This window comes from Vicugna pacos, chromosome 27, assembly GCF_048564905.1.
Source record: "Vicugna pacos chromosome 27, VicPac4, whole genome shotgun sequence".
Lineage (NCBI taxonomy): Eukaryota > Metazoa > Chordata > Mammalia > Artiodactyla > Camelidae > Vicugna > Vicugna pacos.
In genome coordinates, this window is record NC_133013.1 from 24,714,396 (window position 1) to 24,730,258 (window position 15,863).

At 54.4% G+C, this 15,863-nt stretch overlaps 1 protein-coding gene across 2 annotated transcripts in view; it reads right to left on the bottom strand.

The window, feature by feature from the left end:
- LINGO1 (leucine rich repeat and Ig domain containing 1) overlaps positions 1-15,863 on the bottom strand; it is a 184,071-nt gene that overhangs the window by 103,287 nt on the left and 64,921 nt on the right. For both annotated transcript variants that reach the window (XM_072950964.1, XM_072950965.1), the window contains one exon: positions 10,593-10,638. The gene's annotated coding sequence lies outside the window, so the exon portion shown is untranslated. The remainder of the gene's footprint in view (positions 1-10,592; positions 10,639-15,863) is intronic.

The following is a 15,863-nucleotide window of genomic DNA, read 5'->3' on the forward strand; positions in this document are numbered from 1 at the left end:
GGCATTATGGTTGTTTTTTTGAAGTCCTTACTTTTTAGAGATATACACTGAAACATTTATGGATAAAATTATACGATGTCAAAATAACCCAGTGGTGGCGGGGAGTGGGTGGGTATAGAGGAAACCAGTCTGGCTATGAGTTGGTGCTCACTGATGAGAATGTGGGGTTCAGTAAACTAGTCTCTCCGCTTCAGACAGGTTGACATTTTCACACTGAACCATCACACAGGCATCTACTGGGTGTTCATTAAACCCAGGAGTGTACTCTCCCAGCCTCAGAAGCCTTGGGCTCCTTGTGCGGCAAGATGCAGAGACAGGAGGCAGGAAGACAATGTACAGCACCGGGAAGGAACATGGGATGAGGGGGCTGAGTCTTCACAGAGGATCCCCAGAGGCTCCTGCTGTCCACAGAAGGGGAGACAGGCAGGTGAGGGGCCCCTTTAACCCCTCACCTGGGACTTGGGATCCCAAGGGAGTCAGGCAGCCTCTGTTTCAGGTCTCCTGTCACAGCTGTGTGACCCAGGGACCATGGCTTTCCCTCTCTGAGCTCCAGGTTCCCATCATTATAATGGGGGTGGCAATACCCCACCCCACTAGACCCTACCCATGTAGTGGGAGCCTTCCTGAGGCAGGTGCTTGATCTCCCTTAATCACCCTCAGACTGGCCCCACCTTCCTCTACAAATTTAAATACAATTGTCTTCAGCTACTGAAGCCTGGGGTGGGCAGGCCAGCTTCATACTGGGCACAGGGATGCAGATCTGGTAAGAGCTAGCCCTGCCTTCTGGAAGCTCTCAGGGGAAAAGTCATTTTCTAAACTATGCTGTACCAGGCAAAGCCTCAGGAAAGGGGGCTGAGAGGACTGCAGGCCTCGGGAAAAGAGGGTCTCATGGCCAGGATGAAGGCAAGGGTGACAGAACGACAGCGACAGGGCCTGACTTACTGAGTGCTGTCCACCTGCCTGACACCGGGTCACGGGCTTCGCTGCACCTCTCCTTCCATCCTCACCACCACCTACCAGGAGCACGATACCTTCATCCCCCTGTAGCTGAGAAAATCAAGGCTCAGAGGGAGATGTCACAGCAAGAGAGTGCAGGGCCAAGCCTGAACCCCGCCACCCAAGTCCAAGGCCCAACAGGGCTGGGAGGCGCTGGGGACACCTGGGCATCCCAAGGGGCCAGGAGCAGAAAGGGCCGAGTCTGGGAGCCTGTGGCCCCTCTCCAGACCTTCTTCACCTGTGAAATGGAGGCAGGGAGACCCCAGCCCCACCCAGTGGGCACCAGGGGAAGGTGGCATGGGGTGGGGAGGAGGCCACATCCAGAAGGTTCCAAAGGGAGCCGAGGCGGCTGTGAGGTAAGTCGGGGCGCGGGGGCGGCAGGCGAGAGAACGAGACAGATCTCTCAGGCTCAGGCTCCGGCGCTGTGATATTTTCCCCGGGTTATATTTTTAGATGGACTACTTTCTCTCCCCTCCCCCTGCCTCAGTAGGAGGAAGAACACAGAAATAGCTGGGTGTGCGTGTCTGAGCAGCTATATATAGTGGGCACAAAACCCTCACCCAGGGCTTCTCCCACTCACTGCCCCCCAAGCAGCTGAGATGGGGCGGGGGGCCCTCCTCTTCCCCAGCGGCCACAGGGTCTGCTCAGCTGCCCCGGCTCCCTCCAGGCATGCCCCTCACCTGGCACACACGTGTGCACACACACGCACAGCCAGACACACGTTGCCAGTGACTGCCAGCTCTGACCCAAGTCTCCGGGGGCGTTGGAGAGGGCCAGGAGCAACCAGGAGGCCTTTCCCAGAGAGCGTGGGTGCGGCGAGGTGGAGAAAGGGATGACGTCCGAGGACCTGATGGTAATTCTCTCGGCCTCGGTTTGCTGGTCTATAAACTGTGGCCAAGGTCCTTTCTTGGACTTGTCAAAACTTGAAATCAGCGAATACTCTGACAGCAGAAGATATAACTGAAGTCAAATACTTTCGCCCAAATGCATCTGCCTGAATCTTCATTGTTCAGATGGGGAACTAAGAGCTGAAGGTCACCAGCAAGCCAGTGGCAGAGCCACTCGCTAGCTTCCAGCTCACCTCTCTGAGCTCTGTTCCATCACTGGGAAAGTGGAGATAAGGTCCGTACCACTTCACGGGCGACTGTGAGGAGCAGATAGAGTGAGGCACTTGAAGCCACCATTCCATAATATGGAAGAGGGCCACGTGCTCCCAAGGGCAGAAGTACCTTGAAGTTTCCTTTGGCCAGAGCCCCAACTGGGCAAGGGCTCCAGCCTCATGGCCAGAGGCTGGTCCATTTCCACCCAGCACCCCACCCTGGCAGGTCTCCATGAAATGCACACCCAGCCCGTGGCAGGTGCTTCCCAGGTGGCAGGTGGACCCTCTCGCCACCTACCCTGAGAGAGCCGGAGGTGGAGTCCTGGCCACCTCCTCTTCCTGCCACTGGTCATATAAGCTTTGGTGGAAGATCAGGGTGAAAGGATTTACCCCCTCCAGATGGTGGGGCTCCCTCCTGGATATCAGAAGCTGGTTTGGGTGTACCCAGTCCAGACACAGATCTAACTGAGCTTAGCTGATTTCCTGCCCCAGGACCTGAGTAGACAAGGAGCCCTGGGTGGGGAATTCAGAGACTGGAGTCTGAGTCCTGGATCAGACATATGAGCTTGCAGGTATCAGTTTCCCCTCCCATACAGAGCAGGGAGTGGACATGTGGTCTCTGGGAAACTTCAGGCTCACAATCCACTCTGAGCACAGCTGACTCCCCACAGAGGGACGTACAGCCATCATCTTGTTGAACCCTCAAAGCTCCTCTATGGGAAGGAAACAATGGTCATTTTACAAATGTTGAAACAGCAGCTCAGGAGGGGGAAAGTCCTGTCTGGGTCACACAGAAACCTACAGGCAGAGTTGTCAAACCCTTGGCTCCATGGGCAGCCCTGTCATAGGGGGAGCCTGCATCTGCCAGGCCTGGGGAAGCCAGGACATCTGAGACATCTGTGCTGGGACACCTGTGCTGAACCACCAGCTTGCAAAATTCCTGAACACGTGCCTATGGGCACACCTTGTTAGACAGAGTGTGAGCCGGCTCCAGCACGGCACTGCCTCAGTGTGTGTGGGAGCAGTCCTGTCCTCTTCCTGCACGCGTCCCCTGGCCATTGAGTTTTGTGCCCCCGTGCAGAACTTCATTTTTCTAGCTCTACAATTCCATTTGGTTTGGAGGGTTTTAGCCCAGAGCTACCATCAGCTGAGGACCCGAGGCGAGAACCACCTTTCACGAGCAAATGTGGGACTCTGTGCCTTCATCTAAGTCACTGGAGGATTGGGGCAGATGAGGCCAGAGCCCTAAAGTGGCCCTGCTGGGGACCTTCCTCCCACAGACCAATGTCCAGTTTTGACTCTTTGGGCCTGTTGATCCTGCCCAAGTCCTCCTGAGTGCACTGACACTGGGCACCCATATCTGTCCCATCACAGAGCCCCTGAATCCACCCAGAGGCCCCAGCAGCCCTGGAGTTGGGTGGGGAAGAAGCCTACATCCCTGCAGTGGTTCAGATCACCCCACTGGGGACAGAGGCACCTGCCCTGTCTAACCGGGCCTGTGCGCAGCAGTGTCCAAAGAGGGGAGGGCCTGGGCATCAGCCATCCCCCAGGAGGGAAAGGTGTGGGTCCCAATCTCAGTGAATCTGGATACATACATATTGCACAGAAAAGAATAAGCTTGCAGTTGCTGCAGCCTATGTTCAGTTTCTGGACATCCACGTGCAAAAAAAAAAAAAGAAAGTGAAGTTGGACCCTTATTGTACAACACATACAAAAATTAACTCAAAGTGGATTGAAGATCTGAATGTGAGACCTAGAACTATAAAATTCCTAGAGGGAAAATCTTCATGACAATGGACCCAGCAATGGCTTCTTGGCTATGACATCAAATGCACAGGCAATAAAAGCAAAAATAGACCAGTGGGCATACATCAAACTCTAAAACTTCTTCACGTCAAAGGAAACACTTAACAAAGTGAAACGGTGAGTGGAAGAATATATTTGCAAATCATATATCTGATAAGGAATCCCAGAATATATAAGGAATTCCTACAACTCAACACAAGAACCAAATAATCTGAACAAAAAGTGGGCAAAGGACTTGAATAGACTTTTCTCCAAAAAAGATATACAAGTGGGGGAAATGAGGAGGTCCCTCAAACTGGACCACCAGGTCAGGGCTATGCCTCCTCCCTCAGGCTGGGCCCCCTTCCCAACCACCCCTGGCTCCCCGCCACCACCTCCAGTCCAGTCAGGCCTGGTGGTGACAAATTCTGCCCCAGTGCTGGCATTTCAGGCAGCTGCCTCTCCCACCACCAGGCAATGTGATTAATATTCAGTCTGCCAGGAGCCCGCTCATCATGGCCACATCACATCCCCAACAGCCCGGGGCAGGTGGGTCACACCAGGGCCTGCCTGAGTCCTGGCCCATAGACCTTGCCCATTTCCCAGCCAGGCCAGAGACCAAAGCCTCGCTGAGGGCTGGGGCCTGAGTGATGGCCATTCCTGGAACAGGGCCTTCTGTAGCCCTCACCACCTCACCCCTGCCCCCTCCTCCCAGCCTCCAAGGACGGGTTCCCAGGGGCAGCTCCCGGGCATCAGATGGAGCTAATGGGAAACCCACCTCGTCCAGCCCCTCCCAACTATGTGGCCTCACAGCCCTCATCCTCTCTCAGCCCCTGTTTCTTCATCTGTAATATGGGTGTCACATTACTCCCTCACCAGCCCTCAGGAGATGCCAAGGAGATAGCATGTGCCAAGTGCTTGGAATATAATGGAAGCGTAATAAATAGTGGGCCCCCTCCCTTTCTCTTGAAACCAGGCTGCCTGAGCTCAAATCCCCACTTGGCCACTTACGGGTTGTGTTACTCTGGGCAAGTTACTTAACCTCTCTGTTTCAGTTTCTTCTTCTGTGAAACAGCCGCATGGGTTGTGGTGAGGATTAAATAAATAAAGATTTGTAAATGCCTCGAACAGCGCCTGGCACACAGCAGGCACCACGGCAGCACCAGCAACACTTGCTGTTGGTGTGCTCTTGCTGTCCTGTTTCCCAGGGCTGCTCTGAGGTCTGGACTTGGCCGAGTATATGCAACATTTTGCAAACTGGAGAACCCATCCCCTGAGACTGCTGAATGTTCCTTTTCTCTCTCCCCCTTCCCTACAGGTTTTTATGGAGCCTTCATTCCCTCAAGAGCCCAGGTGGCCCTGGGAAGGAGGCAGGGAAGACTCCATCCTGCCTTAGAGCAGCTCAGGGGCTAGTGGGGGGTGAGGTTGGAACACCCAGGCCAGCTGATGCCTACAGAGTTGGGCTGTGGGAGGGGGTGTAGGGGAGCCCCACGGGCTGAGCTAGATCAGGGCGGAGAGCCAGGCGTCCAGGCACAGGGAACTGCAGCCAGTGCTCAGGCAGTGGGGAGACTCTGAGAGGTCTTGAGGAGAGGAGCAGAGTGGGCAGAGCCAGCCTCAGCGGGAGAGGCTGAGGCAGGCTCCAGCCCTGTCCCTCTTTATTCTGGCCTCTAGTTGCACACAGGAGCTGGGAGGGCCCTACTCTTATCCTAGAACATTCCACAGCCCTGCTAATAACAATATTGACAAGTGTGACGGAATTTATTGAGTGCACACTATGTGAAAGGCCTCACTCCTGGCATGTCCATAACCACTCCAGCTGATCCTCCAACAGCCTCTCAGGGGGGTTCTACTATTGTGCTCCCTTCTCTGCATGAGAAAACTGAGGCACAGAGAGCTTAAGTAACATGTTGAAAGACACACAGCTGGTAAATACTAGAGCTGGGATTCATATCAGGCTGTCCAATGCCACAGCCCAGGCTCTTAACAATTACTTATACCGCCATGAGTGGTAAAAAGGACATTTGACTGGGTGGAGCATAGGGGGCTCAATACGACATCCCTGAGACAGAGAGCCCAGTCCCTGCCCCCTACCCACCCAAGCAGGGCTGACCCTACCTCTCTGGCCTTCTATGTCTGGACTGGACCAGGCTCTCCCCTCCCCTCCAGCTGCATTAATAGGCATCAGGCCTCGGGGAGAGCGTGGGGGGCGGGGGTGGGAGGAAGGATGCACTTACTCTACAAGTAGCAGTGGGGGAGCAAGCAGGCAAAGAGGGTCATCAGGCGCTCTGGGGAAGCAGGGTATGGGGATAAAAGCCTGACTTTGGCATCAGAGTGTCCTGAACCCCTTTTGAATCTCGGCTCCCACATCTATAACATAAGAACAGTAAGAACCCGCTGGCAGGTTCACCTGAGGTCATGTTTATCAAATGCCTCTCAGGTCTGGCCCATAGCAGGGCTGGGACAGGGTTCTGGCTCTTCAGGCTTAAGAGGCTCTCCTGGGACTTTCCACTGAGCAAAACCAGAATCAGACCCCACCAGCCCTTCCCCACCACCTGGGTCAGAAATCTGCCCCACAACTGTCTTGCTGTGTGACCTTAGGCAGGTCACTATACCCCTCTGGTCCCAATTTCCTCAGTAGCAGAATTGGGATAATAGAATTATCACTTACCCATGCTTGGCATACAGTGTCTTAGCCCTAATTATTGGTATTATCCCAAGGCACCTTCCTGCCCACCCTAGGCTCCCCTCCTTCCTGGCAGATAGACTGGGGAGGGGGCTGGGCAGAGTTACAGGAGGCATGTGTGGGAGAACAGGCCCCCCAGGCACCGGGTTCCAATGTGGAAGCCACCCCCAGGTGCCAACACCGTAGGAGGTGGTAGAGAGCCGCCCCACTGCCCCAGTTTCCCAGAGGCTCCGGCTGAAGTGGCAGAGTGGGGAGGACACTGACACACGGTCATACGTGCACATGCACACACATCCAGGACCACACACGACCACCGCACGGGTCAGCCTAACACTAACAGCCCCATCCATTCCGGGTGCCCTGTAGGGCACAGGACACAGGTTCAATCCCAGCTCTGCCTCTTCTGTGACTTGGGTCAACTCACCCTCCCTGTATGGGCCTGTTTTAATATGGAAACAGGGCCAATAGCATCCCTCTTCTGTATGAGGAACAAACGATGTTACGTGTGTGAAAACTGTGCCAGGTCCCTGGCAAGTGGCACGTGCCAGTTCCTTCTCCCTCCCCTCTCTCCTCCCGGCTTCCTACCTCCACCTGCCAGGCCTTTCAGCCTAGCCCCAGCATTACTGCTGCTGCCTCCCTGCGCCCATTAAAGCAGCCTCCCTGTCTCCTCACAACGTGGATTTCACCCCTCTGTGCCCACCTCCACCCTGGCGGCTGAAAGCACCAATCACCAAAGCAGGGACAGGCTCCCTCCACCTCACACCCAGCAGTGCCCCGGACAGCCCTCAGTAACTGGTACCCAGAGGAAGGCAGCAGAAAAGAAGTCAAGGCCACCTCCCCTACCACAACCACAGGGGCTGGAGTTGAGACCAAATACCACTGGCTTCAGCCTGAGCTGGCCAGCTGCCCACCCCACCCATGAGAACAAGCAGCCACCAATCCTGGCAGGAGCAACAGCTCCATTGACGGGGCCCTCACCGCGTGCGAGGCCTCGTGCGAGGCCGTGTTTAAAGGCGTCTCAAGCATCATCGCGTCCAGCCTTCCCAACAGCCCTATGACTGTTGGGCTCATTTTACAGATGAGGTGACTGAAGCACAGAAAGATTAGGAAACGTGCTCAATGTCACACAGCTCACAAGTGGTGACAACAATATGAACCCAGGTGGTCTGGCTCAGAACTTGAGCTCTTAACTCTACATTTTCCTGCTAAGCCCACCCTCAGGCACTGTAGAAATGTCCAGGGGTGTGGTGGGGAGAGGGAAGAGGACCATGGGGTCTCCCTTCCATGTTGAGCTGAGGTAAAAGGCAATAAAACAGAGCAGTATTTGAAGCAGAGACACTCTGACTTCTTAAAGCTGAAAATGACATCCCCAAGAATAGGATGTCAATTAGGACACAGGCCTGACACCCAGCCCCATCGTTCCCCTGTTTTAGAAATGAGGGCAGTCCCAGCTTGGGTTCGCGTCTCAGACCCACACGAAACGTCAGGACAGTGAACGCGGGCAGTGACAATGGAGTGGGGTGGGTGCCTGGCAAGCCCAATTCCCCAGGCTAATCCAGGTAAGACCTTTTCCCCAGGCCTCCTCGGCTCTTCTTGTCCCTTAGACAGGTGTTCACTGTTCACCCCTGGTAACCTCGTACGGCTTCACGTGAGACAGAGCCTTGGCCAAGTCTGGCCACACCCCTCGCCAGCCTTGACTATAGATGGAGCCTGTGCCCTCATGTGATCTGTGGCTCCTCCTGCCCCCTGACAGATGCTGTTGTTGTAACTGTGGCTCCCAGATTTGCATGATGCCTCCCTGTCAGGCTCCCCATGCCCCCCGACCCATGACACACACGGGCTCTGATTCAGCACAGGTTTCTTCTATTCCAAAGATTTCACAGGCCGTCCCACGAGTCATAAATAAACATACATCAGATGCCAGTTCCAGGTGTGCTGGATGACATCCCTTCAAGCCTCTGCGGGCAGCCTCATGGATCTGAACCCACCTCTTCCCAGCTCTATCCCTGCTGCTGAATTCTGTGTCTGGGACAAGTGCCTGGAGCTTGCTCTCGCGGAACCAGAGGGGGCTGGGGCCCACTCGGCCACTCAAGGGATGGCGGGTGGGCTGGGGAGAGTAGCTGAGGGCAGTTACTGTGGGGTAGCTTCCAAAAGGGGCCAAACTCTATGCAGAGGGGCTGCCAGTGTGCAGGCACAGAGGAGAGGGAAGTGGGTCATGTCCAGGAGGGATGAATATGCCCCAGAGAGGGAGCCCTCGGGGGGGGGGCCCAGAGAGGGTCCACCTCCCCTGAGAGGGAGCCCAAGAGACCACCCAAGTGTCTCCACCTCACAGCCCTGCTGACTGTGTCCTCCTGGTCCAGACAGGCATGCCCACTGACTGGTGCAGGCTCCAGCTCCTACCCCCCCACACCATTCTCTCTGGAGGGCAGACCCCCAAGAGACCAAGGATGTGGCCTCCAACCATGCCCCTCCCCTTGGGAGGCCCCAGACTGGGAGGCAATGGGCAGGGCAGTGGGGAGTGATGGGTAAACTGTAGGACCTGGAGAGAGAACCTGAACCAAGTCTTCCCTGGGCCACTAGGATCCATCCCCACCTCTCAGCCTCGCCATTTCCACCTCTAGGAAGGGAAAAAACTGCTCCCTCTCATGGGTGGTTAAGATTAATGAGCTAATTAAAGTGTGAAAAATGTTTCTTGTAGACTTAAAAGAGGTGATCGACCATGGCAAATTAATAACAATTAACATCCCTCCTCCAGGCAGTCTGCCTAGATTGGGTCCAGTGGGCACGGTTTTTCCTTCCAAGAATGACCCAGGAAGGCCTTTGCAGAGCTGCTCTTCTCTGTTCCCCAGAGTCCTGCAGACTCTTCCCAATAACCAGTTCCACCCCATGCTTGGCCCCAGGCTCTGCTCACAGAACTCAGTCAATGCAGCAAAATAACTGACAAGCACTTTAACATTTACTGAACATCAACTGTGTGCCAGGTTCTGTACCAGGCCTTCTCCACACAACACAATGCCCGGAAGGATGCACTGGGAGGAGCCCCCTTTCACAGATGAAGAAATGCAGGGGAGTGTGTCACGCAGATGAGGGTGAAGGTAGAACTCCAGCTGGTTATCTCAGTTAAACCCCACCCTGTGCTGTGCAGTGAGACTAGACCAGACGAGGGCAGAGGAGATGAGGGCGGAGGACCAGGGAGGCCTGCCCTCAAGTCTCCCACTGCTTCCCACCAACTGCTGCTGCTGCGAAAGGCGTGGGGGGAATGGTGCCACCTCCCCCACTTCACACCCCTCCGCTCCCTCCTGCGTGTGGAGGCGAGGCTGATTCAGCAGACACACTTGGGCCCCCTGACGCCAAATTAAAGCCAGAGCCCTCCTAGAAATCATCCACTCAGCAAAGCCTCCTTGGAACTGAAGTCCGAGGAGACACAGGAAGCTGGTGGGGAGGGAAAGCACCCGCCCTGAGACCGTCTGGGGCCTGCCCAAGCAGCCCCTCTTCCAACAGTGTTCTCCAGGCCTGGGAACTGTGTCCCCCAAATGCCTACGCACTACAGAGCACAAGAGCTCAGAAGCCTGAGCTCGACCACCCAGAGCACCCATAGCCTCAACTTACACCCTGGCCTGCCCCACACAGGCGGTCCACCTCCCCTGAGTGGCCCACAGCTCTGCTCCCTGCTCAGTCAGGGGCCTCCAGGATCCCTGAGCCGCAGTGCTGGCCGGTGCCTAGGCCAGCAGCCCCCGAACCCCAACAGCTGCCCCCAAGCACCCGTAACCCTGACCCCTCCTCTTTCCTTCCCAGACCAAGGAGCCACCCTCCTCTTTCCTTCCCAAAAGCTGATTCCCAAACTCTCTTTTTCACCCTGTGACTCAACTGCACCCCCAGGAGCACGGCTGGAGGCGGAAAAGGTGGGCTCCAGGAGATGGAAGAAAAGAAAGGATGGCAGAGAGGGTGGAGCAGAGGCCCCTGGAACCTGGCCGGCACGTACGCCCCCAGCCCCCGCCTTATCCACCAACCCAGGCAGTGGCTGCTTACCTCTCGGGGGGGCGTGAGCGGGGTCAAGGGCTCTTCAGAGGGACACCTGCAGGGAGACAGCAAAGAAGGGGTGAGACAGCAGTCAGACAGAGACCTGCAGACTCCTCACCCACCCCTCCTGCAGTCAACCACCAAGCCTCTACCCACGGCCTGGGACAGAGGAAACAGGAGTCTGGGCAGCCTAAGAATGCCAGACTCACTCCAAGGAGTCAAGAATGCTTCTGTAAAGCAAGTGCAGCTGGCTGGAGACGGGCCTCAGGAGGGACAGAGTTATGGGGGTCAGGGGAAGTCCCTGCAGCAGGCCCAGAGCTCCATGTGGGCCCTGAGGGACGGGCACACCAAACAGAGAGCAGCTGTCCCCACCTATACTGACACCTGTGGGGTTTCTGGCCCCCGGACACATAGGGCTGAACCTCAAATCCTCCCTCCTGGGGAGTATCCAGGCCCTCTCCTGCACCTCCGACTGGGGCTTTGATCTGTCATCTCAGCTTTGTCGCTGGCTCACCCCATGACCCTGGGCTGGCCCTTTCCCTTCGCTGTGCCTTGACTTCCCCATCAGTACCAGTAGATGCATCAGAGTCGCCTGGAGGGCTTACGAAAACACATCTTGATGGGCTCCACCCCCACAGTTTCTGATTCAACAGGTCCCGGCTGGGGCCTGAGAATCGGCATTTCCAACAAGCTCCCCGGTGATGTTGCTGCTGCCGTTTGAGGTCACACTTTGAGAACTGCTAGTCTAGATGTGTCTGGACTGCAGCGCGCATAGCCTACACCCTCAAGGATTTTATAAGCTGACTGAGGAGACCACACTCAAGTGCACACACAGCTGACTCAAAGCAGCCACAGAAGGAAATGTGGCTTATAGATCTGATGGCTGTGGGCTGTGGGCCAGTGTGGTCATGGAAGGCTTCCTGGAGGGGGTGAAGACCTAATTCACCATTTTCACAGATTGTAGCCGTATTATTATACAAGTCGTACAGGCACAGCTCATTTCATTGAGCTTCACTTTACTGCACTTCGCAGAGTTTGTGGGTTTTACAAATTGAAGGTTTGTGGCAACCCTGCATTGAATAAGTCTATCAGCACCACTTTTCCAACAGCATTTGCTCACTTCATGGCTTTGTGTCACATTTTGGTAATTCTCACAATATTTCAAACCCTCCACCAGCAAAAAGATTATGGCTTGCTGAAGGCTCAGGTGATGGTTAGCATTTTTTTTGCAATAAAGTATTTTTTAATTAAGGTATGTACCTTGTTTTTTCAGACATAATACTATTACACACTTAATAGACTACATTGTAGTGTAAACATAACTTTTATGTACACTGAGAAGCCAAAAAAATTGTGTGACTCATTTTACTGCAATATTCACTTTATTGTGGTGGTCTGGAACCAAACCCCGCAACATCTCTGAGGTATGTCTGCACATGAAAGCTTTCTCTTGTTAAGAGCTTCAAATACAGATACCTGCAGAGTAAACACACTCTTATGTCCAACCACATCTCCAAAGGTCCCAGCTCCCTCTCGATGTGAAGCTTTCACTGTGCATTTGCACACACATGCAGATAGATGCACAGGCGTTTACATCTGGACCCAAACCTGGGGTTACACTCCAGCGAGCACAGCCTCTGTGCTGGCGTGTAACCGCGTTCCTCACTTAGCAATGGATTTTGGAGACCTTTCCCTGTCTGCACACAAAGATAACAACAATCACTGATTGTACTCACTGAGCACCTACTATGTGCCAAATACTGGGCTGAGCACTATATGTATTAACCTATTTAATTTTTATAACAAACACCCAATAGGTGCTGCTGTTAGCCTAATTTCGTGGATAAGAAAACCAAAGTGCAGAGTAACCTGACCAAGCCTAGGGAGTGGCTGAGCCAATGAAGTGCCAGCGTCTGCTCCAAACAGAGTCCTGTTATGTTCGATGCTACATGGAGGAAGTTCCCACGGGGGCATACCCGTACCTACTGAACCAGACGTCTCAAGATGAATGCTTACGGGGTTCCAATTTTTTATTTCTAACATTACCGGGCAAAAGTCTGCCTCTTGTACATACGTACGAGTATTTCTAAAGAATAGGTCAAAGGGTATATACATTCAAAATTTTGATACTCACTGCCGAATTGTCCTCCAAAAATGTCTGTGCCGAGGCCAGGCTGACCATTTCCCCAGGTGAATGCTTACTGAAAACAATTCCCATTTATGGAGCACCTATCAGGCACTAGATCCAGTAACATCTGAGTTGTCAGCTCCATTTGGCAGATGTGTGACTGAGGCTCAAAGATGTGAAGCTACTTGCCGAAGGTCACACAGCTGATAAAGAGCATATCAATTTCCCTCAATATTATGAAGGAAGAAAAGGCGGAAAAGAGGGAGGGAGATTCCTTGACCCACATGCCCTTCCATCTTTCTGTTCCCTTTTATAGCAAAACTCAAGAGCTCTAGTAAGGGTCTCAGTCTCCACTCCCTTACCTCCCGCCCTCCCTCATTCCCTCTCCAGTCGTGCTTCCATCACCACGACTCTACAAAACTGCTCTTATCAAGGCTTCCAGAAACCTCAGTTTTGCCAAATCCAGTGGTCACTCTCTGACACGGCTAACTGCTTCCTCCATCGTGAAACACTTTATCTCTGGGTTCCCAGGATTCAGCCTCTCCTGCTGAGTCTCCCAATCTTTCCTCCCTTCGTACCCCACCTCCCTACAAACATCCAAGGCCCCAAGGCTGGCTGGGGTTCTCTTTTCTCTCCTGTCTACACATTCCCTGGTCTCAGCCAGTGGGTCCTGTGGCTTTAAATCCCAGCCATGCCCCCCAGATCTCCCTCTCCAGCCCCAGCTCTCTCCTGAGCACCAGCTGCACGTATCCACAGGCCTATTTGTCATCTCCACTTGCTCATCTAACAGACCTGTCCAAAACAAAACTCTTAATTTTTATCCCCAAAATGATGTCTCCCTCAGCCTTGACTCTTCTCTTTCTCACCCCACACCCAAGCCATCAGCACACCATGTCAGTTCAACCCCGAAATACATCCAGAACCTGCCCGCTGCCCCAGCTCACCTGCACCCACCCTCACCTGGATGACTGCAGCAGCCTCTTGCCTCGCTGGGCTCCCTGCTCCTACCCTGGCCCCAAACTATCACAGCAGCCACATAATGGTACAAATCAAATCCTCTTACTCTCCAGCCATAAGCAAGGGGTTTCCATGGTAGAGAGAATCAAGTCTAGATTCTTCAAAGCCTGCCCACCACTCAGAACTCTCTCCCGCAATCTGCTCCCTCCCACCCTGGCCACTGTTGGGCTTTCTGTCCTTACTGCTTCTGCCCAGAATGCTTTTCCCCCAGACTATCATCCTGGTCAAACAGAACCTCCTTCATCTTTCCTGGTCATCCTAGGTCAATGTCCCTCACGCACTGCAATCTCTCCCATCTTTCATAGACTTTAATCCCTACATGACATTATCTTGCTGATTTGTGTCCTTGTTTCCTCTTACTATGTCCAGTGCTCAGCACATAGCAGATGCCCGGTAAATATTTGCTGAATGAATGGATGGATGGATAGATGGATGGATGAATGAATAGGCAGAGGCAGCTCTATCTGGCTCCAAAGCCTGTGTTTCTATTTCCTACACAATCTGCTCCCACATGAAGTAGGAAGGAACCAGAAGGCTCACCCAGAGGGCAGGACCCTCTGAGCAAAGGCAGGGAAGTGGGCACAAGGCTGAGACAAGGCCAGCTGGAGCGGTGGATGCACACTTGAGACCAGTGGGGCCCAAGGCCTCCCTGGAATGCCAGGCCCAGCAGCCCCTGCCCCAGGGGGGAACTGAGGCTCTCATACCTGCCAACCTATCCCATTCAGGAGGAAGCCTTGGGGGGCAGCCGGCAACTGAGCACGACTGGCGGGGGGCCAGTATGCCTGCCAACAGCTGGCGCTGCTGCCAGGCAGCCAAGTAATCGTGTTAGCCAGCGGAAATTGGTCCAGGGAGTTTTTTTCCTTCGCCTCCCATTTTCTTTCTTTTCCCTTCCCCCTCGGAGCTGCAAGACTTGGAAGATTGATCTTTGCCTGAAACGGAGGAGATAACTCGATATAATGAACTCCACTGTCCCTCTTGCTGTTTGGAGCTTTTAAAAAATTTAAAAGGACTGGGGACAAAAAACCTTGTCCTCAGGGCTCTCTTGGGCTGCTCATCCTCCCCTGGAAGCCCCCGCCCCTCTCATGCCCCTCTCCCAACTCTCCATTTGCCTCCTTCCCTCTTCTTTTTCCCTTGGGATGCCTTGATGGAACAAAGGTTAAAAATATCCCCTTTCTCTTTTAGGTTTTAAAAATAATTTCGTTGAGGTCAGGGCTGGATCCACCAATCGCCCTGCCTCCCACAGCCCCCACCCTGGGGGCCACCCCCACTCCCCAGAGTCACCAGCCAGCCTGGGGGTGACAAGTTGGCTCAGTCCACCTGTTCTCAAAGCATTTCCGAAGGGAGCCAGCGAGGCCCGGCCCGCCCACTGAGGCGCTGCCAGAGATGGCTTTTGTTCCAGCAAACAGCTCTCTAAAGAGCCACCTAATGACACACAAAGGAAGCACAGCTCCAAACTGGGGCCCAGTTTTGCCCCACCTCACTGGAGGTCCATGCCTCTCCCTCCCCGGTCAGCCCAGCCTTCAGCGTGGGGCTCATGGGCTCTGTGCCCCTGCGTGTAGTCACATAATCCATCATATTTATTGAGTACCTACCCCATGCCAAGCATTGGGCTGGGGCTGGAGACTCAGGGGAACACCATCCCTTTCTGATTCCTGCCCTCATGAGGGCGCAGTGAGCAATCAGTGGTCACACTGTGGGGGAGGGTTGGGCGGGGAAGAAGCCCATTCCACACTGGGATGAGGGCTTTAAAGGACAGTCGGGGGCCCTGAGAGCTCGTACAGTGGTTAGGGCGATGTCCTCAGAGCAGAGATCTCCAGGACAAGTAGAAAACCACAGGGCAGAGGGTGCGGGTGGAGGGCTCCAGGCATTATAGAAAGGGTCTGCTCTCAGGAACATGCCATCCAATTAGGGGCCTCTTCCCAGGGCTCTCTACCTGCAGAGGGAGGGCAGATCCCATGATTCCTCACCTGGCATTCAAGGCCCTTCCTAGCCTGAACTCTGACCCAAATCCTCTCATCCCCAGCCTCCCCGCTCAAGGCACAGACCAAGCATTGCCTCAGGGGCCCCAGGGCAGGAGCTGCTGCTCCCCACCACACCAGTGAGCTCCTCCCCTCCCCAGCACGACCACGCAGCTG